The sequence below is a fragment of the Ambystoma mexicanum genome, chromosome 8 (assembly GCF_040938575.1).
Source record: "Ambystoma mexicanum isolate Mex_15411 chromosome 8, UKY_AmexF1_1, whole genome shotgun sequence".
Lineage (NCBI taxonomy): Eukaryota > Metazoa > Chordata > Amphibia > Caudata > Ambystomatidae > Ambystoma > Ambystoma mexicanum.
Window position 1 is genome coordinate 1,567,817,346 of NC_090929.1, and position 26,111 is coordinate 1,567,843,456.

The 26,111-nt window shown below is 50.9% G+C and overlaps 1 protein-coding gene across 1 annotated transcript in view; it reads left to right on the plus strand.

The window, feature by feature from the left end:
* SMC3 (structural maintenance of chromosomes 3) overlaps window positions 1-26,111 on the plus strand; it is a 1,173,064-nt gene that overhangs the window by 895,894 nt on the left and 251,059 nt on the right. The window lies entirely within an intron of this gene.

The window sequence follows — 26,111 nt, forward strand, 5'->3', positions numbered from 1 at the left end:
ATTCTCCCTAACACAGAGCAACAGGGAACCTAGAGCGATGCTACCAGGAGCCAGTACAAAAGGAAGTTGATCTGCTTAATTGCACGTTGGACGACGTACTATCCTTCTCGGCTCACCTCGCGCACTATGGTGTGCAAATAGACACATGCCGTACCTATCTGGCAGCCATAGGGGCCTACCGGAACTCGGATGAGGAAGATTTATCATCCTCCAACCCGGTGTTTAAAAGACATTTGGCGGGCCTCAGCAGGCTTTACCCGCCTATCAAGAAGCCACACCCTGTGTGGGACCTCAATGCAGTGTTGGGCGCCTTGGCGCACAAACCTTTTGAGCCAATGGCGTCTGTGGACATCCAGCTACTCACCATTAAGACAGTCCTCTTGGTGGGGTCTTACGTCTGCACGCAGAGTTAGCTAAATCCAAGGTGCTTCAGAACCTTATATTACCTTTCATAGAGATAAGGAGGTCCTGAGAACGCATCCTGCATTTTTACCTAAAGTAGTCTCTGCTTTCCACCTAAATGAGGAAATAGTGTTACCTACTTTTTTTGCGGACCCGAAGGACGATGCGCAGAGTATCTTGCACTGCCTAGATGTCAGGCGTGCTCTGAAATTCGATCTGGACAGGACTAAGAGCTTCCGCAAGTTGGAGGCTCTCTTTGTCACCTTTGGGGGGGGGGGTCAAGGCTGGGATATCAGGCTTCTAAGGCCTCCATAGCAAGGTTGATGGTTTCGGCCATTAAGGGGGCCTATGAGGAGCAGCACAAACCACTTCCGGCGACCATGCATGCCCACGCTATCGGAGCCAACGCCACGGCTGTAGCATTCCAGAGACACGTTCCGTAGCAGGTCATCAGCAGGGCAGCCACGTGGGCCACTTCCTTTGGCCTTCTGCAAGCACTACTTTTTGGATGCCGGTTCCAGGTCAGAGCAGTATTAAGGAACTTGTTTTCTTAGAGGGTCTCCTCTCCACCCTGGGGGTTACATTCAGTAGTAATCCCCCATACAGTATCGAGGAAAGGGGACAGGACGTAGGAGTAATTATAAGTGACTCACTGTCGTGACTAACATACTCCTAGTCCATAGTTCCCTTCCCTCCATATGTCCCTCCATCCTCCCCCCTAATAAAACGGGTGTCATTAGGCAATGTTAATGTTGTTGACACGTCAATGGGGATTGAGGAGTGGCGCCGGTGGGCATAGTCATCTGAGCGCATGTTCCCAGGGCCGCGTGCCTCTAAATTTAAAGGGGAAGAGAAATGTTTCTAGTGAAAAAGGTTCTGTCTCCCGTCCCTAGCGAGGGACGCCCATACAATATGATGGAAATGCGACTATGGACTAGGAGTACGTTAGTCACTACAGTGAGTCGTTCCACTCGGCTAAGGTGGTTCTGCAAACTCATCCTTCCTTTATGCCAAAGGTGCCATCAGACTTTCATCTAAACAAGCCTTTGGTTCTGCCAGTTTTCTCTGCAAAACCTTCTTCCCCTGCTGTAAAATCTTTAAATTCACTGGACGTTGCACGTGCTTTGAGGTTTTATGTTGCACGCACAAAGGTCTTTCGAAAGACTTCTCAGCTTTTTGTCAATTTTTGACCTGTGGGGCATGGGAAGTTGTTCTCTAAGGCTTCCCTTCAGGTGGCTCTTCGGCTGTATCATGTATTGCCATTGTCTGGTCAACAGGCTGCTACCGGGCCAGCGGAGAGCTCATTCCGCCAGATCCATTGCAGTGACTACAGCGTTTCTCTCTGGTGTTCCCCTGCTCAGCATCTGCAGGGCTGCTACGTGGAGGTGTACCCACACCTTCACAAAATTCTACTGTGTCGATAGGGATTCAAGGGAGGAGTCCTGAGTCTGCCAAGAAGTGCTTTGCAACCTGTTTGCATGAGGTGAGTCTGTTACAGGGATAAGTGTATTGCTTCTGTGAGCTTTGCCACCCCAGTGGTTGTGTATATGTACTGCTGTGTAATCCTATTCATGAGCATGTGATTCCATGAAAGACCCCATGCTGGAGAAGGAATAAGTTACTTACCTGGAACCCCTGTTCTCCAGCATGAGTCTTGCATGGATTCACATGCGACCCCTCCCTCCTTCCCCTCTCTGGCTCTTCTTGCTTCCTACTGCCACTTTGTGCGCAAACAAATCTGAAGATGGCCATCAACGGTGGAGCTTAGAAGGACCACTGTCATTGGCTGGGGCAGTATGACGCAAAGTGACAGCAATATGCTATAGAAGCGACAAGCAGTTTTGTAGCTTAAAGCTAATCTGCTTTAATTTTACTGAGGATTCCCAGCCTGAAAGGGAATATTTAGGAGCATGTGAATCTGTGTAAGACCTGTGCTGGAGAACAGGAGTTACAGGTTAGTAACTTGTTACATCTATCAGTATTGCTTGATTCAGTTCTACACTTCACAATACCCTTCCCTCCTGATTTCATCTAAATCTGATCAGTCCTTTCTCTAGACCACCTCTAACCTTCTCACTCTTTCCATCCTTCTCATAAACCTCCTCAGCATTAGTTCACACCTGACCACCTCTTCTCGCAAACATTCCTTTTTCTTCTCTCGCCGAATGGTTTAACCCTTTAACCATATTCTGTCCGCCTCTACCCCTTTATTTTCTTTCATTGGCTGATTTTGCTAAGTTATTTTCCAAGAAAGTTGGATAGTTACGATATTCTCTCTCGTGGGATCTTGGACCCTTTTCCTTCACTAGTTTCTTCTTTGATTGTCCTTCTCACCCCACTTTGTACCAGATTCTGCTCTTTATCTGTGTGACAGGGTTAGGGGATTGACCCTATCAGGGGTAACTGGGACCCCCGCCAGGCTGGGGTTGGAGGCCTACCCGGGTGTATGCCAGAGCCAGTCCTATCCCAGAGGTAGGTTGAGGGATTTGGGAGGACCCCAGTGACTGAGCCCTCTGAATGTGCCTTGAATGTCATGACCAGTATGACCTTTGATCAACCAATGCCATGCACCCTCAATTCTGGCCCGAGATCTTTGTGTCCTTAAAGAAATACCCAGATCGGCATGCATTGCCAGACCAAGTAAACTCAGCTCGCCACCAGAGAAAATAGATTAATTCCATGCAGACTCTTAACATGGCGACCTGTGAAAAAAGGGAAGCAGTACTGCCTGCAGCCTGAAATTAGCATAATACCCACCCAGCGGGGACCCTAACCAAGACTGTACAAATGGCTGCAAACCAGAAAGGAGTGGGGCTAAAAGAAGGTTTTGTAACATTTCACTTCAATGGCCCACCCAGGGTAAAAGATAGGAAGGCAGGAAAGTTGAGTATTGGCAAGGTATTCTGTGTGATAGAGAGTGGTACCTAGTGGAAAGAGTGTGGCTGTTATTGTCAGAGGGAGTGATAGTGGGGGTGTAAGAGGTAGTTGAGAAAGGACATAGAGTTTCAGGTGAGAGTAAAAGAAGTGAGGGATAGAGGGAGAGTGGTGTGGGGCAGGAGAAAGAAGGGAGTGGTGGGGGTTATAGCAGGGATTGTTGGAGGCAGGAGAGATAAATAGGTGAAGGAAGTAGTTATAGGAGGGAGAGAAATGTGAAGTGATCGGAGTGAAATGGAGAAAAGGGGAGAGGAGGAGTGAAGGTAGGAGGGAGTAGGAAGGAGAACAGAGTGAAGAGGTGTGGACAGTGGAGTAACTTTGCTGAAAATGTTGGGGGGGACATGACATCTGAAGAAAGGTTACCCCAGCCAGATGAATGGGGACAAAATGGTGTGCCATGAAAGTTGGGGGGGGACAAACACCCCTGTGATCCCCCAAAAATTACACCCATGGGTGTATAATCAGGAAAAGGAGTGGGAGGGAGAGAGTCAGTGGGAGATTTTTTGAGGAAGCCTAGCACCAAGTTGAATCATTAAAACCATCACTGTGGGAACACTGGAATAGGCTATCCTTGGAAAGTCTGGGAGGGTGTAAGATAGAGATGGCCTTGTTCTTTAGGTTTTCCCCGGTAGAAAGGTTATTCAAGACAGTAGGGGTTACCAATCTTCAGTGTTCATGCTGTCCTGGGTGATAGGGAAGCCTGTGTTGGGAAGGAGAGGCAGCCCATGGCAGACTGAGAGATCAGCCAAACCGTCCCTTCACTCGACCTATCCTGCAGCTATTCGAAGCGGTTTAATAAAAGCCCTTGAATCATCAATCGATTTCATCTCTCGTGCTCACCCTACTGATTCTGTACCGTCTTCTCCCTAATGTCTTTCCCCACTTGCTTTCTTTTCAGACTTCATTTTCTGACTTCTCTTTCTAAATTCTCCCTCTACACAGGTCTGCCCCAAAGATTTCAAACATGCGGCTATCCTTCGTATCTTAAAGCCTTGCCTTGATCTCTACTGTCATGCTAACACGCTATCTCCCCTTTCTGTCTAAAATACTTGAGTGTATTGTTTATACTCAAGTTGACACTTATCTTGACCATCATTCTTGTTTTTTTTTCTTCTTTCCTTTCCTGTCTGGGTTTCGTTGCCCACTTTCTGCGTAAACTGCTCTCCTGTTTATGTAACTCACTTCCTTCGACTCGCTACTCTAACCGATCTTCAATGTTAGTTTGTCTTGATCTTTCAGATGATGTCTATACTGTTTACCACTGTACTCTCCTCTGTTCGGCCATAAATAACTATTTGTATACGTACTGTCTAAGTGTAATCTGTGATTACCATTGTGTGTACTCATTCTGGACCCTTTACAAGCTTACCACCTCTTGCGAACTAGCCTAGACCTCTCGTCACTGCTACCTTGAACTGGTTTGGCTACAGCTCCCAGAGTTTTCCCTATCTCAATATAGGTTGGCATCTATACATCTGTCCACCAGGCCAGAGTATAGACAATCAGTCCTCACATATTGGTGTACAGCAGTGGGATGACCCTCTACACTGAACATCCAGGTGTTTTGTGAAATGGATCTGTATTGGGTACCTTAGTGTAGTGCACTGGTGGTGTGTCCAGAAAACACTTACACAGTACACTGTGATTTTTGATTGCCTAGTAGTTGTCACCAACTAGAATAGTTAACATGGAGACAGTTACTTTCACTACTTTAAGTTCTTCTAAAGTGGATCACTTAAAAAGTTGTATAGTGACAGGGGCCTAGCAGTCTCTAGCACTAAAGCTGAATTGATGGTTGCAATTCTTAATTTTGAGAAGAGCAAAGGTGTACCTCCCTTATCTAATGGTACTGGAGTGCGGCTGGACATGGAACCAGCAGTGGTAATGGAGTTGTTGCCACTGCAGTTTCTAATGGTGAGGAAGAGGAGGAGGAAAGTATAGCTTCTGGACCTTTGTCGGTAACCACCACAAATGATGAGGCATTGTTCAACCTGAAAAAGGAGAAGCTCGACTCAAGGAGAAAGAGCTTGAGTTCAATATGACCAGTTAGAATTTGAGAGAGTTGAAAGGCAGAAGGACAGATATCACCAGCTGGACCTTGCCAAGATGCACACTTCACAAGTTTCCTACAGAGGATCTGGAGATGGTTCTGGGTCCTCTTCACATCCTAGATTCCCAAATGATCATCTTAGTATGTATGAAGATGAGAATGATAATTGATTGGCCTGTAACATTTGAGTATGCTTGTGAAGTCAGTAGAGCTATGAATGGTGAACTGGTCAGGGCATCTTTCAATGTTAGGAGAGCTGTTCCTGGAAGAGTTCTGGGTGAGATTAGTCTTCAAGACTTAGGTCCTGATAGACACTCACCAAACCCTTCAAGCACTTCGTCTCAGAATCGGGCTGCCTTAGCCAAGCCTTAGGGAAAGTCTAGGCCTAAGGGGAAGCCCATGGCCAAATGAGTCAAAAGAAGAGACAGAGGGAAAGAGAATGTTCCCCCTGTCCTACCTACAGCATCTGTTGAGGTAGTTGGTAGAGTCCCTGTTCCTGGCAGGGCACGGCTGCAGTGTTGAGCAGCGCAGGAGACTCTGCCCGATTATACATAGCATGTTTCTATACGTCCATGCATCCGTGCCCATAAGAGCTGAGGTACAGACCCTCTGCTGCAAATCCCTCGCAGGACAAGACCGCGGTGTTGAGCAACGCAGGAGACGCTTCCCGATTATACGTGCATGTTTCGTTTCGCTAGGCCCAGGCTTCCGTGCTTATAAGAACCCGAGGTACGGACCCCCTGCGGCAAAGCCCTCGCAGGACAAGGCCACGTTGTTGAGCAATGCAGGTGTTTGGCGGCAAAGTGGTTAGTTGCTTACAGTGAGTGTGGACGACCTCACCCTCATGTCTACGGCTGCAAGGTAAGAAGGTGCTGGGAGAGCTAGCTTGCTACTCCCCTCGCAACCCCCCTACCCAGCACCCCATATCGTTCTCTTGCAGATGCATGGTTTCCCCGTGACCAGTCCTCACACCCCCACGTGCTCGCTCTCTCCCCTCCCTACTTGCTCTTCCTCGCATCTTTGGCTGTGTGCGCTGCCTTGCAACTTACGCTGTGTGTACTCCCTCGCATCTAAGACTGCATGCACCACCTCACAACGTAGCCTGCGAGGCTCCTTCGCATCTTAGGCCATGTGTGCTCCCTCTCAACTTAGGCTGCGTACGCTCCCTCTCAACTTAGGCTGCGTGCGCTCCCTCTCAATTTAGGCTGCGTGCGCTCCCTCTCAATTTAGGCTGCGTGCGCTCCCTCTCAACCTGGGCTGCGTGCACTCCGTCACATGTTCTCCCTCGCAACGCTAGGCTGCGTGTGCCCCCTCACATTTTAGGTCCGCAAGCGTTCCCTTGCAACTTTAGGCTCTGCGCACCCCTCCTTTCTCTTAGTCGCTACGCTCCCTCACATCTTAGGTCCACGCATTCCCTGCATTCCCTTCACTCCCCACTCCTTCTTAGCTCCCACCCCTGATCTATTGTGTACTGTTTTGACATTTTGTTTCTCCACGGTTGTTGGCTTACTTGCATTGCCTGCATTCCTGCTGTGTTCATCCTTACTTATAGGTTTGTTTGTTGATTTTACTGTTCTTGTCGGTTTTGTTTCTCCACGGTTGTTGGTGCTGTCCTTCTGCCCTCCTAGGTCCCTTGCTGCGCCCTGTGCTTTGTTGTTGGTCCTTATTCCTTATTCATTCTTCCTTACAGGTCCCCGACTGTGCTCTATGCCTTGTTAGTTCTTTACATTTGCATCCTTCTCCAGGTTCCTTATTGTGCACTGTGTGTTGCTGTTGTCTATGCATTGCATTTGGTTTTCTGTCAATTGTCCTGTCCACTCTGTGCCCCTCCTCCTACTGTGTCCCCCCCTAGTTCTTGCCCCCCCTCCTACCTGCTCCCCAGCACCCCCTCCCCCTCCCATTGCCTGGACTCCCTCTCTTCACCCTCTATGGTGCTCTCTCACCTATCTTCTCCCAACTACTTTACTATCGACTATCCTGTCCACTAAATCTGGCAGGAAGAACCTCAAAAGGGACATCCTGATCTCCAACCCAGGCCTCCCTATCGCTGACTCCTACACCAGCGCTTCCTCCAGATAGACCTTTACTGACATCCTCTTGGTCGTTCCCTCTCCAGGCCTATGGAACCCCCATATGGTCTGTTCTCTCTCCTTTTTCCTCTTCTCACATTAATGGTGGCACCCGGTGGGAGGCCCTCCTGGCCCTCTCCCACTCCACCAAGACCATCATTAATGTCTACCTAAACTGCACTGTCTTGGTCCAAGGCCCCCAGGACAACCTCCCCCTTTTTGATAGACTCTTCCTGTTCGTTATCAACTTCGTTTCCTCTCATGTTATCCAGCCTAACAACCAATCACTGGTCTCTGGTTCATACTGCCCCCAGCCAGTGACTGCCCTCTACCTAAGCCCCTACTCTGGCAGCCATATTCAGATTTGGTAGCATGTAAACTGGCAGTAGGACCAAGAGAAGAGCCGCAGAGGGGTAGGCGGGAGGGTTTGCATGTGAATCCATGCCAGACCCATGCTGGAGAACAGTTACAGGTAAGTAACTTGTTCCTTCTCCAGCATGGGGTCTGGCATGGATTCACATGCTCATGAATAAAGAATACATAGCAGTACACACATGCACAAACACGGGAGGTGGCAAGGCTCAACATTAAGCATCTCTTACCTTCTGTTAGGCAGAAACCTGTGCAGTTCCCTTAGGGATCACTGCAAAAAGCTTGAATACAGGTGTTGGCAGTAAACCCAATTGGTAGCAGTCTGTACCACCCAGATTTACCTGGTAGCTGTTGCTGAGCAGCCAGACTTCTCTAAAGAAGAGTTAGACAGTATATAGAGTATACAAGATAGGTACCAAAATACAGTAGCACAAGCAAACACTGACCAGAGCTTTGGTATCAAGTACATCATTATTTATTAAGACACACTTCGAAACACTCCAGCACTATTATTGTAAGCAAGTTGAAAACAGTCACTTTTAATATATATGTATCCCTTATTCCTTATTTAGACAAGTCTTAGTTAACACCACTTATTTTCAGACAGAGGTGAGCGCTTAACTAAAGATGGCACTCCAATAAGTTATCAAAAAATGGAGGGAAAAAGGCAGAAATTAGAAAAGCACACAACACTTTAGAAGCACTCAGCAAGGCAGGAAAGTCAAAGTCTACTTGTGAGCAAAAAGTTCAGATGCCCGGCTCCCTCTTAGAGACAGTAGGACACCAATGCGCCCAAGATCACACAGTTTTAAAGGCTTAAAGTCTTGCAGAGAGTTTAAAAGGGAATTAGTTCAGCTCAGAAAAGTTCGGTTAGCCAGTATAGGGCCAACCCAAGTGGTAAGATGAGGATTTACGAGACACCCCACACAGACCGTTGCGAGGGAGGCCAGGCGGACACAGTACCTTGAAAGTGGAGAGAATCCTCCAGCGGGGGCAGTTGTTCCTGGCAGTGGGTACAACTCGCGGCGTCGTCCAGAGGAAGAGAAGATCTCGACGTGGAGGAAAGCTGAAGGTCGATGCACTGCCAGGGAAGAAACCAGCCGCAGAGTTCTCCGGTTAAAAGGTACTACCCTTTTATTCGCAGTAGTGGTAAAGAGTGGTATCCTGGTTGCCGGGGTTCTTGGCACAGGCAAGGCGGCCACAAGATGATCCGGGAAGGCGAAAAAGGTGGGCAAACTGGTTATCCCCACCAGTCAAGGGAAGAAGACTCTTCGGGATGAAGATCTCCTCGGTCGTTGGAAGAAGTGGTGAGTCGGTTCAGCAGAGCTCCACCGGTGGTGTCGTCGTTGCAGGTCGGCTCAGCTTCTCCCTCTTCGGATTCTTTGGTCCTGTGGCGACATCTGAAGTCCCAGTCCCCAAAGCCCTGCTTTTATGCAGAGAACCCCCATTCATCAGTCCTAGCTGTCACTCAAACATGCTAAGTGGTGAGCGGGCGTCTCACCACTGGGCCAATCACACAAGAGTGCGACTTGAGTTGCTGAGGCAACTCAGTCCAGGGTGCCTAAACCCCCCTCCCGCACATCCTGTAGACTCAGACAGAGTGGCACCACTTTTGGAGGCTTCTGTGTAGAAGCCCGCCAAAAAGTGGAACAAAGGGCTCGACTTGGGTTGGAGTTACAGAGGCAAACACAAACGCCATTTTAAAACAGAGTCCTGGCGAAAAGACCGAACCGGGGAATAAATATTAAATAAATAACCCAGCGATATCTTTAACATTGCACCAAAAAGTGGTGCGTTTAAAATGAATGGGAAAATCCCATAGTAAATATTCTTAAGGAATATTTTGCGTGGTAACCACTGCCACCAGCCAGAAACTCGGCGAGGGGGGACTGCACAGTGCCCCCTCGAAAAACAGACCCAGGGGCAATCTAATTACCCCTACCAGTACTTCCACAATATGATGGTTTGTACTGGTTCTGTTCCCAATTTAAGACTAGTAAAGTCAATGGTGACTTTGCATGACCTGGGAGACAGTAGCCAGTCCCAGGGTATGGAGTCTATGTTTGGGGGTCACTATGACACCCCTGTGTTACTGCACTGAGGGTGCTGTGTAACACACTTACCAAAAACCACATGAAACCCTATGGAGTAAAAGACCCCATAGCCCATAAAACACATCACAAAGTCAAAGGATATCTCAAATCATGTCTAAGAGTGGGAGAAAAAGAGTCTCACTCTTAGCAGGAGAAAAAAATAAACCCCAAAAATCCAGCAAAGCTGCTGGGGGACTCACTAGGTTTGGGAAATTGGCCTCAACAGAGAATTCTCCCTAACACCTTCTCACCAGGCTCACCTTCAAGCAAACCAGTTGCGCAGCACTGCTTGGCCGACTCTGGACTCCTCCCTGGAATCCCTGCCAACGCAGTAGAACTTCATGAAGGTGTGTGTCGACCTCCACGTAGCACCCATGCAGATGTCCAGCAGGGGCACACCAGACAGGAGCGCGGTAGTTGCAGCGATCGCTCTGGTCGAATGGGCTCTCGGACGGCCAGGCAACGGTCAGTTTGCCAACCGGTGACAATGGGGAATACAGCCGGAGAGCCACCTGGAAATGGAATCCTTGGAGAGGGCCTTCCCATGGTTCACAGGGCCAAAGTTCACAAAAAGTTGCAATGTCTTCCGAAAGCTCTTCGTGCGGTCCACGTAGAACGTCTGCACTCTAGCCACATCCAGCGAGTGCAAAGTCCTCTCAGCCGGCGACAAAGGCGTCGGGAAGAATACAGGTAACACCAAGGCCTTGTTTAGATGAGTCTGACGGCACCTTCGGCATGGAGGGGTGCGTCCGTAGCACCACCCTCGTCTCGTGGAATGTCAAGTAAGGTTGTTTACAAGTGAGGTCCTGGATCTCTCCCACTCATCATGCGGAGGTGATGGCCACAAGAAACGCTGTTTTCCACGACAAAAATGTCAGTGGCGCAGAATGCATAGGCTCGAATGGAGGACCCATGAGCCTAGTCAGCACCACATTGAGCTCCCACCAGCGGGAACGAACGGAAAACCACGCCGACCGTCCCGGAGTTCTGATGTAGCGCGAGATAGCCACCAGATGAACCTTGATGGAGGCATGAGACCAGCCCTGCTTTGGCCAGCAACGGCAAATACGGCAGCACCTGTGGAGCCGTAATCTGTAGAGGGTCGATCTCCTGTGCAAAACACAAGACGGCAAACCTCTTCCACTTATGTCTGTGGCATTTCAGTGTAGACAAAGCCCTGGCCTTGGCAAGCACCTCCGCCGCAATATCATATCCTCCAAACTCTAACGCTGCAGGAGCCAGGCCTGCAAGTTCAGCAACTCTGGGTCGTGGTGCAGGATTGCGCCTCCTTCTCTGGCGAGATGATTTGCGGCTGCCGGAAGCTTGACTGGAATGGACGCTGACAAGTCCAGAAGGTCCGGGTACCATATCTGTATTGGCAATGCCGGTGCGAGGAGGATCATCCTGCACCGGGACCGTTTGAGTTGATTAACTAGTTGCATAAGCAACGGCAGGAACGTGTAGAGAAACAGGCCATCCCATGAGAACATGCTGGAGAACAACAGTTACAGGTAAGTAACTTGTTCCTTATCCCTTCTTTCCCTTCCCTGGCTCCTCTGCCGCCTCCATCCTCTGCCACCTCTCTGGCTACCCTGTTACCTCTTTCCTCCGCCACTGCTCTGGAACCCTCCTCCTCCCCGGCTCCCTTGCCTTCTCATCCTTCCTCCTCTGCCCATTCCCGGGCACCTCCAACTCTTTTGCAGGACATACCTCTGACCTGTACGCCTCCACGGAAGTCCTTCATAGGAGGCAACCTGCTCCACAATGCTACTCTCGCTCAACTGTCAAACACTCCTCTGACCTCTGCCATCCCCTGGAATAACTTTATTTGGATGTACTCGGTCTCACCAAGACTTGGTTCACGGCCAGCTCTGTCACAAGCTTTGACACACTCCTTCCTGATGGCTACAAGATCCTCTCTGAACTCAGAACTAACCGTCCCGGTGAGGGTGTAGCCTTAATCTTCCCTGAGTGGATCCCTGCTTCTATCTCTCCTATGCAGAACTACTTCTCCTTTGAATGCTTGGTCTGCAGGCTCTCAATCTCTCCTGGCCTTTCTCTCACTGTGGCTACTATCTACAGGCCACCTGGCCAGGTCGCTCTCTTCCTCTCTGAGTGGGCTGACCTCTCCTCCTCCCTCCTCACCTCCACCTCTTCTCCTCAGAGACCTGAACATGCACCTGGATGCTACTTGCCCTTCTTCAGTACTCTTTCGCAACTTATTCATCTCTCCCTCTCCCTACCTCTCTCTCCCTCTCTCCTTCCCTCTGGCCCAACTTACTGTGCAGGGCACACCCTAGATGTTCTGATCTCCTCAGACCTCCCCCTCTCTAACTCTCTCACGACTCCTCTCTCCTGGAGTGATCACTTTGTCCTTTCCTCACACCTCTCAGGCCAATCTGACTACAGCACTCCCACCTACCTTCTTGGTCATCCGACCCATGAAGCGTGTCAGTTGAGGCTTTCGCCACTACTTTCTCTTCTGCACCTTTGGCTGCCTCACACCCTGAGACAGCCCTATCTAACCTTTATCTCTCTAACACTCTTGATGTTCTTGCCCCTGTCATGGGGATATGCTTGAAGCCCAAATAAAAATGCAACTCTTGGTACGGCTCCGTCCTCATCACCCTTAACCGCAAGTGCAGGGTGGCCCAGAGGAAGTGGTGGCATCAGGTGCACTCCCTGACAAACTGGCCTGCCTGCTCCAAAGGCAATACAGACTCTGTCCTCACAAAGAAGAGGGCCCACATCCAAGCCCACGTGTCTGCGGCATCTAACAACTCGGCCAAACACTTCAAGATCTGCAAGGATCTGGCCAATCCTGCTGCAGTCTTTTCCCTCCCAGGGCCTCTGCACAGCCTTGCCTTCTCATTTCATCACTGAAACTCGGGACATCCTGTCCACCCTCTCTTCCTCCACTCCTGGCCCACCTCTGGCCGACTTTCCTCCTCCTTTCCCTTGTTCACTCCAGACACCGGTTCTAGACCAGTCTGATCTATGAAATTTTTGTCAAAACAGATTCTCCCCTGTTCCTCCAGAACCATGTTGTTATGTTATGTTACTTTGCATTTATATAGCACCTTCTCCAGCATGGGGTCTGGCATGGATTCACATGCTCATGAATATTCCCCATCGTCAGGCCGGGAATCCTCGGTAAAGAAAAAATCAGTATCCGTTTCGTTTCTGATCTGTCTTTCTCAGTACTAACCAATCACTGGTCTCTGGGTCATACTGCCCCAGCCAATGACTGCCCTCTCCCTAAGCCCCACCTCTGGCAGCCATCTTAACATTTTTACTGCACGCTCAAGTGTTGGCAGTGCTCGTGTTTAGCTCTCAAGCTTTTGCTTCGTTTTTGTGCTTTTTCATAGAGAATTTCTAATTTTTCGGTCCAATAGAGCCTCAAGCTCCACCGTCTCTGCATCCACGGGATCCGTGTCGGATTTTTCTACACCCCTCAAGGGTGAAGATTTCGTCGAGTTACGCTTCTTGTAGGATTCCAGAAGTTTCTGCGGCCTACCTGAACATGGCCCAGGAGAAAGGAAGCTCGACGCCCGGAAAGCTGTTCAGGGTTTGCCCTGGGTGCCAGCTGCAGAATGTGTTCAAGGAGGACGAGCACTCGAAATGTCTCTACTGCCTTCATGAGGACAAAACGCATGTGGAGAAGGACGGTGCGTTTTGCGGGAACATGTCGGAACGGACCATCAGGGACCGACACCTTCGTCTCTCCAACTGGCTGGAAGGAAAGAGCCCGTCGGGTGAGAAGAAGTCCAAGCGGTCTTAGAAGTCCTGTGAGGGTGCCCCATCGACGGGGGCCCAACAGAAGGCAAAGCACTGCGAGTCAGCGGGCACCGGGAGCGCCGAACGGTAGGGCTCCTTGGCTGCCAGGCAGGGCGCACCCTCTCCAGCACCATCAACCACGAGCCAATGCTCTGGCTCAGGGAAGAGGAAGGCCGAGAACCCGGCGAAGCTTCTGGAGAGGCCCCGGTCGAGCTCGAAGGATCCGGCCGAGGGGAAGCGAGGCAGTGACTCTCCCCCCAAGGTGAAGGCCACAGGCCCACACAAGGTGGTAAAGGCCTTGATTCACCTGGCCAAGGCCTCTATCGAGGAAGTCGCGACGGCCCTGGCGCAGCCTGTGGAGGCTACACCAGTGGAGGCGGCCTAGGGCCCAGAGTCTCCCTGCCTCCGCGGAGGGAAGCCTCTTTCAGACCCATTGAAAAGACCCCTGTGAAGACCCTGGTGGAATAAAAGGGGGGAGGGGCAGTGGCCATTGTGGACACGGACACAGCATCCGAGGAGGAGCTGGTAGAAGTCTTAGAGAGTCTCGGCGAGGGCGTCAAAGAGGCCCGTCCCCACGGGAGGGATCCCGACAAAGGTGACGACGAGAGTGACGGCAGCACCGGCGAGTGTCCTAGTCACCCGTCGCTTCCGGAGCCGCAGGATAACTCGGCGGCCATTTTGTTGGCGATACAATCCTTATGTTTGGAGATGAGGACGAGACTACCCTTACCACCGAAGGAGGATCCGGAACAAGGCTCGACGGAGGAGCCAGAACCAGGCCTGGCGGGAAGCCCCCCGAACAAGAGAAGACAGATCCATCCAGCCCCACCTTTTCAGCCCTCGCAGCCTGCTCAGCCTTTACCCACGTCCCCCGTCCCTGGGGATGAAACGGGAACGGACACGGCCACGATGGGTACCGACGGCGGTGACGGGACGGAGCTCTCCCAGCCCGGGCCTCCCCGCCCGACGAGATCGGATCTTTCCATGCAATGATTGCCAGAGCATCAGAGCTTTTTCAGCTCTGCCCCGAAGAGAAGGAAGGTAGGTTTCCTTTACCAACGGTGCAAGGCCAAGAGGAAGACAGTCCTTGCCGTGCCTCTGCTGGATGACATCTGGGACTAGGGTCTGACCCTTCTCAAGGACCCGTCTGACGCCTGCCAAGAGGGATCGGTACGAGAAGAAGTACCGGGTCCCTGATGCGGCCCCTGACTCGGTCGTCTCAGCAGCGGCCAAGAAGAAAGCGGGGGTGGGGGGGCATCGGCCACAACGTCAACTTCCCCGCCGGACGGCGAAGGAAAGAAGCTGGGCGCAATGGGACGAGTTATCTTGTTGGCGGCAACAACGATTAAGGCGGCCAACGCCCTCGCGATCGTGGCCCGCTGTGACAGGGAGTTATGGTACAAGATCGCCCCCCCTGTTGGACTTCCTACCGGATGACAAGAGGGCCGAGGCCCTGGAGATCTTGCAAGAAGGCGAAGTGGCGTCGGATCACGCCATTACGGTGGAAACGGACATTGCCGACACCGGTTTCCGCCAGCTAGGCAACAGCGTTTGCCTTAGACAACGAGGGTGGCTCAAGGTGACAGATTTCCGCCAGGACGTACAAGGCAAGGTTTTGGACATGCCGTTCGATGGCAACAATCTGTTTGGGAAAACAGTGGATGAGTCCCTCCAAGCCATCAAGGCAGAGACGGCTAAGGCCCTAGGCGTTCTCCAGCAACTAAGGCCGTCCTTTCGGAGCAGCGGAGGCAAGCAGGGTGCCTCCAAGGGATTCGGCGGTGGCTGCTCTACGTACCGCCAAGCGGCCCGCTCCTAGTCTCAGGAAGCCTATAGAGGACGAGGCAAGTCGGGTGGACTCCGCTGTCGTCGCCAGGGAGGCCAAGGCGTCCTCCAAGCAAGATTGAACCGACAGCGGTGTCGGGCCCCCACCGAAGCACCCCGGTGGGAGGCCGGCTGGCGAAGTTAGTCTGCGTGTGGGAGTCCATCTCCACCGACCGTTGGGTGCTGGACGCCCTGGCCCGGGGACACGCCCTCAAATTTCTAAAAAAGTGCCCCCGTATTCCACCCGTGGCCAGGAAAAAAAATCACGTCCCTCAACTGCTTTTGGAGGAAAGGGGGATGCTCCAAAAAGGTGCCATCTCAAGGTACTTCCTCGTGAAAAAGAAGACAGGAGGATAGCGCCCCATCCTGGACCTGCGACGACTGAACAAGTACATCAAAGCACAGAAGTTCCGGATGGTCACCCTCCAGCACGTGCTGGGACAGCTGAAGGAGGGCGATTTCATGTCATTGTTAGATTTGGAGGATGCATACTTCCACATCCCCATTCTAAAAGGACACCAAGTTCCTCAGGTTCGTGGTCCAAGGACGGCACTACCAGTTCAAGGCCCTCCCGTTCGGATTGAAATCGGCACCCAGGGTGTTCACCAAGTGCCTCGCACCGGTGGCGGCGCGGCTGCACCTGCAGGGGATCCACGTCTACCCCTACCTGGACGACGGGCTCATCCGAGCAAGGACAAGGGAGCTTGCCGTTGATCACACAGCGAAGACCGTCCAGCTGCTCACGGACCTGGGATTATCCATCAAGTTTCCCAAATCCCACCTGGTCCCGTCGCAAGTCGCACTGTTTCTGGAAGCCAAGCTCGACACAGTGGCGCGTCTGGCCTCGCCGTCGGAGGAAAGGACGAAGGCCATCCTGGGCAAGGTGCAGCGTCTGCTGGCCACGGACGTGGCCAGGGTGAGGTCCATCAAGTCCCTCCTTGGGATAATGTCCTCCTGCATATATCTCGTGCGCCTGTGCAGGCTTCGGATGTGCCCTCTGCAAGAGTTCCTCGAAGCCCGTTGGATCCAAGCGACGGGCAGCTTCGAGGACAGGATCCCGCTCAACGAGACCTTCCGACGAGCGATCCGGTGCTGGGGCATCCGCGCTCATCTGACGGCGGGCACAGACTTTCAGACCCCATCCCACCAGATAACGGTGACGACAGATGCCTACCTGGAAGGGTGGGGAGCGCACACCGGAGAACTTCACGCAAGAGGCCTTTGGCTCCCGGAGGAGAAACTACTACACATCCTGGAGCTCCGTGCAGTGTTCTGGGCCCTCCGGTCCTTTCTCCAGTCCCTCAAGGGCAAGGTGGTGAGAATCTTCACCGACAACACCACCACGATGTTCTACATCCGGAAGCTGTGAGGAACCAGATCTCTCCAAGGAAGCCCAGGATCTGTGGCATTGGGCCGTCGCCCAAGAATTGTTCCTAGGGCCCTTTTATCTGGCAGGGATAAAGAACACCATCGCCGACTCACTCAGCAGGGAGCTGCGCTCGTGCCACGAGTGGGAACTACGTCAGGATCAAGTGGATCGACTCTTCCGACGATGGGGAAAACCGCAGATCGACCTGTTCGCGACGGTGATGAACTCCAAGTGCCAGAGGTTCGCCAGCAGGTTCCCCCAGCCGAGGAGCATGGGCGATGCCTTCTCTTTCCCCTGGGACGGCCTGTTCCTATATGCGTTCCCTCCATTGCCGTTGCTGCTCCGACTCGTCAACCAGCTCAAGAGGTCCCGTGCAGGATGATCCTCGTCGCACCGGCGTGGCCGAGGCAGATCTGGTTCCCGGACCTTCTGGACTTGTCAGCGCCCCCACCAGTCAAGCTGCCAACAGACGCGGATCTTCTCTCCAGAGAAGGAGGCGCCATACTTCATCACGACCCGGAGTCACTGAATTTACAGGCCTGGCTCCTGCAGCACTAGAGTTTGGAGGGTACGATATCCCGGCTGACTGCAGAGAGGTCCTTGCAAAGGCCAGGGCATCCTCAATTCTCAAGTGCTACGGACATAAGTGGAAGAGATTCTCTGTCTGGTGCCGTGCACAGAAGATGAACCCTCTACGGATTACGGCCCCTCAAGTGCTGCCGTATCCTACTGTCGCTGGCCAAGGCTGAACTGGCACACGTCTCCATCAAGATACATCTGGCTGCGATGTCCCGATACACCAGAACCACAGGACGGGCGTCCTTGTGGTCCCATCGCCTGGTGAAGGAATTTACGAAGGGACCGTTCCGATCGTTCCTGCCGGTGAAGGCCCCTGCCCCAGCGTTGGAGCTGAACGTGGTGATGACCAGGCTCATCGGGGCGCCATTTGAGCCCTTGCGTTTGGCAGCGTTGAAGTTCCTGTCGTGGAAGACTGAGTTTCTTGTGGCTATCACCTCCGCACGACGAGTGGGAGAGATCCAGGCCCTATCCTGCGAGCCTGCATACTTGACTTTTCACGATACGAGGGTGGTGCTGAGAACGCACCCCTTCTTTATGCCCAAGGTGCCGTCAGACTTCCACCTCAACGAGCCCTTGGTGTTACCTGTTTTCTTCCCATCGCCTTCGTCACCGGCCGAGAGTACTTTGCACTCGCTGGATGTGGCTAGAGCGCTGAAGTTCTACGTGGACCGCACAAAGAGTTTTCAGAAGACATCATAGCTATTTGTGAACTTTGGACCTGTGAACCAAGGGAAGGCTCTCTCGAAGGCTTCCATTTCCAGATGGCTCTCCGGCTGCATCATGCACGATTATCGGTTGGCAAACTGACCGTTGTCTGGCCGTCCGAGAGCCCATTCAACCAGAGCTATCGCTGCTACCACCGCGTTCTTGTCTGGGGTGCCCCTGCTGGACTTCTGCAGGGCTGCTACGTGGAGGTTGACGCACACCTTCACGAGATTCTACTGCGTCGACCAGGATTCCAGGGAGGAGTCCAGGGTCGGCCAAGCATTGCTGCGCAACCTGTTCACTTAAGGTGAGCCTGGTGAGGAGGTAAGAAATGCTTAATGTTGAGTTTTGATGTAATGCTTAATATTGAGCCTTTGCCACGTCCCGTGGGTGTGCATGTGTGTACTGCTATGTATTCTTATATTCATGAGCATGTGAATCCATGCCAGACCCCATGCTGGAGAAGGAACAAGTTACTTACCTGTAACTGTTTTTCTCCAGCATGGGTCTGGCATGGATTCACATGCGAACCCTCCCTCCTACCCCTCTGCGGCTCTTCACTTGGTCATACTGCCACTTTGCGTGCTACCAAATCTGAAGGTGGCTGCCAGAGGTGGGGCTTAGGGAGAGGGCAGTCATTGGCTGGGGGCAGTATGACCCAGAGACCAGTGATTGGTTACTACTGAGAAAGACAGATCAGAAACGAAACTGATACTGATTTTTTTCTTTACCGAGGATTCCCGGCCTGGCAACAGGGAATATTCATGAGCATGTGAATCCATGCCAGACCCATGCTGGAGAACAACAGTTACAGTTAAGTAACTTGTTCCTTATATATCATTGTTATGACCTCAAAGCGCTGGTAGGTTGGACGCCCTCGGGAACTGCAGTTCAGGTCAGCAGTGTTGTATGGTGCGTGGGTGCACCGTATATGTGTGCAGCTGGTGTAATTGTCGAATGATAGCTGCTTCCTAGCGATAGGTGTGGTGCTGGAGATATTGGTTCGATGTGTGCAGTCTGGTGTGTGGACACCCAGACTGGGTTCTGGCTGCGTTAGGCCTGAGGAAACGCCTATGTGAGCAACTAGGTTGGAATGTGCTTGGCTAGCTGCGTTTTATTGGGTGATGGGTGTTCATGGGGTCATATTTGTATGTGAATAGCTAGGCCGAATTATCAGGGGTATAGCTGTGTTCTAGTTGAGTGATGGTGTATAGTAGAGAATAAGCGTTGTGGTGTGATATGGTGGTTATCTGTAAGGCGCCTGAGACCTGGCACGTGACCAGGACGGTGAGGACATACATAGCGGCATACGGATATATAGGGACAGGGTTGATACAGGTATAAATGGGGATACAGATATACATGGGGATACAGGTTTCTATCTGGATGCGACGCAGGCTAGAGTTCACAATTTCATCTAATTGTGGCACATGCTATCATTCACATCTAGATGCGACATAGTTTAAGTTCACAATTTCATCTAATTGTGGCACATGCGATCATTCACCTTTCTATCAAGAACCACATCAACCCCCTTGCTCCAACCTTGGCTGATTTCTGCAATCACTCCTTTGTCACTGGAACTCTCCCCTTGCCCCTTAATCACTCCCTTCTAAAGACATCCTCTGCCGATCCTTCCTCTCCGGCTAATTATCGCCCGATCTCCATCACTGCTTTCCTGTGCAAACTCTTGGAAAAGGTGGACATTTCCCAGCTTAATCATCACACTAAATTGATTGGTTGTCTCCACAGCCACCAGTCTGGCTTCAGAGATGCCAGAAGCACGGAAACTGCGTTCCTGACCACCTGTGAAGACCTGCTCTCCAACCTTGATTCGAATCTTCCTTCTGTCCTTATTCTCCTCAATCTTTCTTCTGCTTTTGATACATCAACCATGCCATCCTGCTCAATCGCCTCCATGATAACCTGGGTATCACTGATCAGGCCCTGGCCTGGCTGACCTCCTTTCCCACTGACCGACCCTCTCAGCTTCAACTTGGGTTTTTCCTCTCTTCCATATCTCTCTCTACTTGTGGTGTCCCCCAGGGGTCTAAAATTATTCCCTGGCTTTTCACCCTCTAACTGGCACCTCTTGCCCACCGTATCGCTACTTTCTTCTCCAACTTTCACTGTTTTGCGGATGACGCCAAGCTCTTATTCAGGGCCGCCTCTTCTCCTCCTTTCATACCAGACTGACCACAATTCAGGAATGCTGCGCCTCCAATGATCTCTGCCTTAATGCCAGTAAGACTGAGATCCTCCTCATCAGAACACCAGCTTTCTTCCTTTCCTCTCTCGCTCTCTCTGGCCTCCCTCTATGGGCCCTCTTTCTGCTCCTACCTGTGAGGCTAAAAACCTTGGGGTCATCTTCGACTCCACTCTCTACTTCTCTCCTCACACCTGTGACGTCTCTAAGCTGCCCCTCCTCAGAGGTATTGTCCCTTTCCTCCTTTTCCCCCAGTAGCTCACTGTCTCCAGAGATCTGGTTCTACTGCAACAGCCTCTTTCTGTAACGCTCACCTGATTCCCACGGAGGCGCGAGTCTTGGCAGGAAGCTGTCTGTGACTCAAAGTGATGTGCAGGACTCGATTGGCTTCTGGGGTCGAACCTCTTCGCACTGTGTGTCGGACTCAAAGAGTGAGGTTTCTGCAGGTGAAAGAATATGGGGGTTATGGTCTGGGTAGTTGAATGTCCCTCTCTCTCTCTCTCTTCCCAGCTTTTTCGTAGAGCCCCCCCCCCAGGTCAAGGTGCTCACCTTATATAGGTGAATGCTGGGCTCTCCATCTGCGTCTGGTGCAGGGTGCCGTTGCCAGTTCCTTCACTGGTGAAACATAGGCCTCTTGAATTCAGAGGATGGTTACCGTCGTTATCTGCACGAGCAGTGAGTTTCTGGCACCTTTTGTCTTTATAGTCTTTAAATGCGTGGCACGTTTATATGCAGACTCTATATAATGCTTTTCCCTTATGTATTGCAGGGCTCTTGAGATGGAAGATGAAGTGAAGCGCCTGGAAGTTCGTAAGTATGGCAAGCGCTCTAACTGTCTCTTTCCTTGCAGCTTAGTTCGTGTTAAAGAGACGCCGGAGTATTTGCAGGCGTTTGATTGCGACGAGCGTGATGGACGTAAGGAAATACTTGCTTAATGTCTTTTCTTTTGCCTTTCAGATATTGGTTTGCAGCACCGGAGTCCGCGGAATGCCAGTGAGTTGTTAACGATACTTTGTCTTTACAGGCGGCGATGCAGAACGAAGAAATCCGGAATTCACAGCGTGCCGGTAAGTATGGCAATGCTTTTGCCTTTGCAGGTGGAGATGCGGCGTGAAGAAGCGGCCGCAGCCGATGGATCAGGTGAGTAAGCACTACGTGTAAAGTTTGCCTTGCTAACCTGTTGTTTTCTGTTCTTTGCAGGTGCTGATGATGTCTGGATACTGAAATGGTAAGTAGGATTCTTGCAGGTCCAGGATCAGAAGAAGAAAAGCCAGAGCAGACTCGGTGAGCGTTCTGCTGCAGATGCAGAATAACGCGAAGCACGCTTCATCTATCGGGTGTGGTTTAAATAGCCTTGGAGTGATGAGGGGTCTTCTTCCACGGCCCCGCCTAGGTAAGAAAAGAGTTCCAGTTTCCAGAAGAGTTCCAGTGCTGTATCCAGGGAGTGGAGCTGCCCCACCCAGGTAAGAAAGTAGTTCCTGTTCTTAGATAGCTTCTAAGTGGCTGGTAAGTAAGCAGCATGGTCTGCTGCAGGTAAGTCCACCCAAGCATCCTCACACCTAATATGAGCCCGGCGCTTCCAGTGCCGGGACCAATGGTTTTGTTGAGCCTGGTGCCACCGGCGCCAGGACAAGGTCCAAAAGGTCCCAGTGGGGACCGGCTGGTGCCTAGGATTAGGGTTAGGGGCCTGCTTCCAAGGATGTTGGGCTGGTCCTGGCTCCTTGGAAGCAGTGATCATGACACTTTCTAAACCTTCCTACCTCTACAATTTATCCAGAACAGTACGATGAGACTTGTCTTTGGCCTCAAGCCCAGGGATCGTATTTCTCCAGCTCTGAAATCTCTTCACTGCCTGGCCTGAGAGCACACTACCTCCAACTCTCTCTTCCTAAACATCTCCCTTCTTGAGCTCTACGCTCATCCAGCTCCAACTCTCTGAGGGTCAGCCGCTTTTCCAAGCAGAGAGTAGAGGGCAGATCGCCCTCTCTCTAGCTGGGGCCTCCATCTGGAAAAGCATCCTTGCCTCTCTCAAACTTGAGCAGAACCACCTCCGGTTCAAGAAGCAATTCAAAACCTTCCTTTTCGATTCCGCTTTCTCTCTTCCTCTCCCCTGCTGATGTCCCGACTGCTCCACGCACTGGTCACCTGGCAACCCTCTGAACTTGGGCACAGGTTCCTGCATGTCCAGTTGCCTTTCACACTGCCTCTTGGCTTCCCCAGCACTTGTGGTCTGTATCTGCAACCCTACAGTCCCCTCGCTCTGCACTTTAAAGCCACCCGCTGGCTGTACTTATTGAGTTACCTGCACTCCTCCCCTTCCCTGCACTTGCGTGATGTGAATGACACAAGGCCTAGTAAGATCATTGTTTTGTCCTCCCTCTTCCCCCCGCCCCCCTCCTTGTTGCGTCCGTTATAAATACCATATGTCATACCACAAGTCAGCCATTGATGCCCTACTGAGTGACAGTCCAAGAGGTAGCTACTCTTCTGTACTCAGTAGTGGTCAGATCCAGTGGAGGGAGATTGAAGTGACCTGTCAAGTGTCACTTAGCTGTCATCCACAGGAAGATTGTCTGAAAGAGAGAACTGTCAGATCTCTCTTAAGTTTGATTGGAGCCCTCAGTGAGCCACGGAGAAGGAGGTGGGACCTTCTTTTGTCAAACATAATTAGTATATCCCTGAACACATGTGAGTAGTTTGAGCCTTGCCATGTTTCACAACTTGGCAAGGTAAACCATTCAGAAGGCCATGTTGGAGCTGGGCCGGTAACCATAAAGTTCCCTATGAATTGTGTGGTGTATTCTATCGTGAGAGATAGAATAGGATTCCTGCTTATGGCTATAGAGAGGGAGCCAGAGAACTCTGTGCCTCCCTGCCCTGTGCCAAAGCAGACCTTCTAAAGACTTCAGTGAGGATGACTTAGTGTCCCCTCACCTGACCCCACATCAGCAAGGTGAGCTGGAGAATGTGCTAAGGAAACCTTCCCCCTTGGTGTCACTGCAACCCTCTACAACAGATTGGTGTAAACTAGACTGTATTCTGGGAGTTGGTGAACCCACCAAGTCTGGGTCTTGTGGTGGTTCACCAAAGAAGAAGTTCTGACAGTTGGTGTGCGATCCACCCTGAGTTAGAACAAGGAGTGTTTGAGCACTCCAACTGTCAAGAGTCCAGTACTGCTGATCTGAAAGAACTCCCAGGTAAAACCAGTTTGGGATTCTGTATAGACACTAGAGCTCTGTATTCCTTTCCCCAAGACAGATACGCACTCCTCACTAAGAGGTAACAACTTAGTGGAACAGCTCTGTATTGAATCGTACAGTTGCCTCTTTGATCTCACTGCAGGATAGGACAACATATCCCTTGCAGTCTATACTTAGGAGGAGACAGCAGTTTCGGCCCTTTAAGATCCTTACTTTAGTGTATGGACTTCTGGTTGGTGGTTGCAACGGACACCTGTCAAATGAGATTAGCCCCTGTTCTGAATGGGAAAATTGATTTTAGCAATACATGTCTGGATTACATGGCAGATTCAACCCCCATTCAGAAGGAACTGGGATAACTCAAGAGACTGGGTGTCAGGAACTTCATTAGGCCAACTTGTTCAGGGAGACAACAAAGTGTCAAACTGAACAGGAGCCATTGGCCTTCCTTAAGCATAGGGTTGGTGAATGCGGAGGCACGATGCAACCTCTTGTCAGTGAAGTACTTCATGTACAGGCCTGGGCAACCCCCAGTGCCCAAGTGAGGACTTTCCTGGGCCTCACTGGGAAACATAGGAGTAAGGTGGCAGGCTATAGCAATATAGCTGCCCCCATGACTGCTCTCACTACTCATAGGGGACCTAAAGAATTCTTATGGACCCTTGAGTGTGAGACGGCCTTCACTGGCCTGAAAGAAACCTTGAGTCAGGCCCCTGGTTTAAGGGCACCTGATTGGAAGAGACCTTTCTTGGTGCAGACAGATGCCTATGCCACTGGGATAGTTGGTACACTTTCACAGCTTGATGACAAAGTGATGAACAACCTATATGTCACATCAGCTACCAGTTTAGGTGTGCAGAACTCAGGTGGCCCCTGGTGGAGAAAATGGAAACACGTCAAAGAAAGCAACCTATTCGAACAACTGGAATTAACGAAACCCTCAACTACAGAACTAGAGCTAGCTGACCTAGACGGGAAAGCAGAGATACTACACAAATGGATTGCAGATACAATAGACAAGATCGCCCCAGAAGTAACGTTCACCCCATCAAAAAAAGAGCAATGGCAAAATGGTTCACCCCACTATTAAACACCATGAAAAAGGAGAACAAAAAGATGGAATTGCAATGGAGGAAAGAATACAACCCAGGGAAAGAAACACTGTACCAGAAACAAATCTGCACATACAATAAGGAAATTCAAAAGGCAAAGAGAAGACATTACGATGACCGAATCAACAATGCCACCAACACACAAAAAGAAATGTTCAGCATCATTGAAGAAATGCGAAACCCACCGGGCTGCAATAACACCCCAACCACCTCAGAAAAACTATGCAACGACCTGGCAGACCACTTCAAACAAAAAATTCAATGACATCCGACAAACCATACAAAAGGGACCGACCAACCACAACATACAACCAAACTAACCTAACACGGAACCACAGCACAAACTCCAAAGCTTTCCTGAAATATCAGCAGAGGTATTTGCAATGCTGGGAAAACGAAACAAGAAAGCTGGATCACCCATGGACCTCTGTCTCCCAGACATCTACAAATCAATCCTCGCACAACGATCGCCAGCAGAACACTACAGAAACCTTCTAAATCTATCACTAGCAACAGGGACTGTACCGAAGATCTTCAAATCAGCATACATCAAGCCACTCTTGAAAAACACAAGTGGTGATGTAGATGGCCTTTCCAACTACAGGCCGATCTCTAACATCCCCCTACCCAGCAAAACCTCTAGAAACCTATGTATATAAACTAACCCAAGAACATGTAGAAAAACACCACCTGCTGGACCAAGCACAAATCGGTTTCAAGCCAGCGAGAGGAACGGAAACAGCACTACTATCCATCTGGCACAACCTCAAAATTAACACAGATTCAAACACTACCTCAGCCCTTATTCTGCTCGACCTCTCCGCAGCCTTTGACAAAGTTAGCCACGACACCCTGACCAAAAGACTAGAAGACATAGGCATAACAGACACAGCACTACGCTGGACCAAGTCATTCCTAGCAGACAGAACAGAAACCGTATGGATCAAACCTTTCAAATCCACTCCACGAGTTAACGACTGTGGAGTGCCACATGGATCCTCACTATCTCCACTATATTTCAACATCTATCGTACTCCTGTCATCAGAATCTTCAAAAAATACAACATTACATGTTACAACTACGCAGATGACACTCAGATCATCTACAAAATCAGACACTGATGCCGACCATTCAACCCTAATTAAGTCTTCAACTGGATGGATGCCAACAACCTGAAAATCAACCCAGGAAAGACAGAAATCATGATCGTATCCAAAGACCGAGAACGAAACCACCATCCCGTGGCCTACGAAAGTGGAAAACGCACCAACACCATCGAAGGTAGTAAAAAATCTGGGAGTCCTAATGGACAACATCCTAACCCTAGAACCATAAATAAATGCAACAGTGAAGAAATGCTTTTTCTTCCTCCACACGGCAAGAATTCTATCTTTCCCCTCCTTCACGCACAAAACACTCAC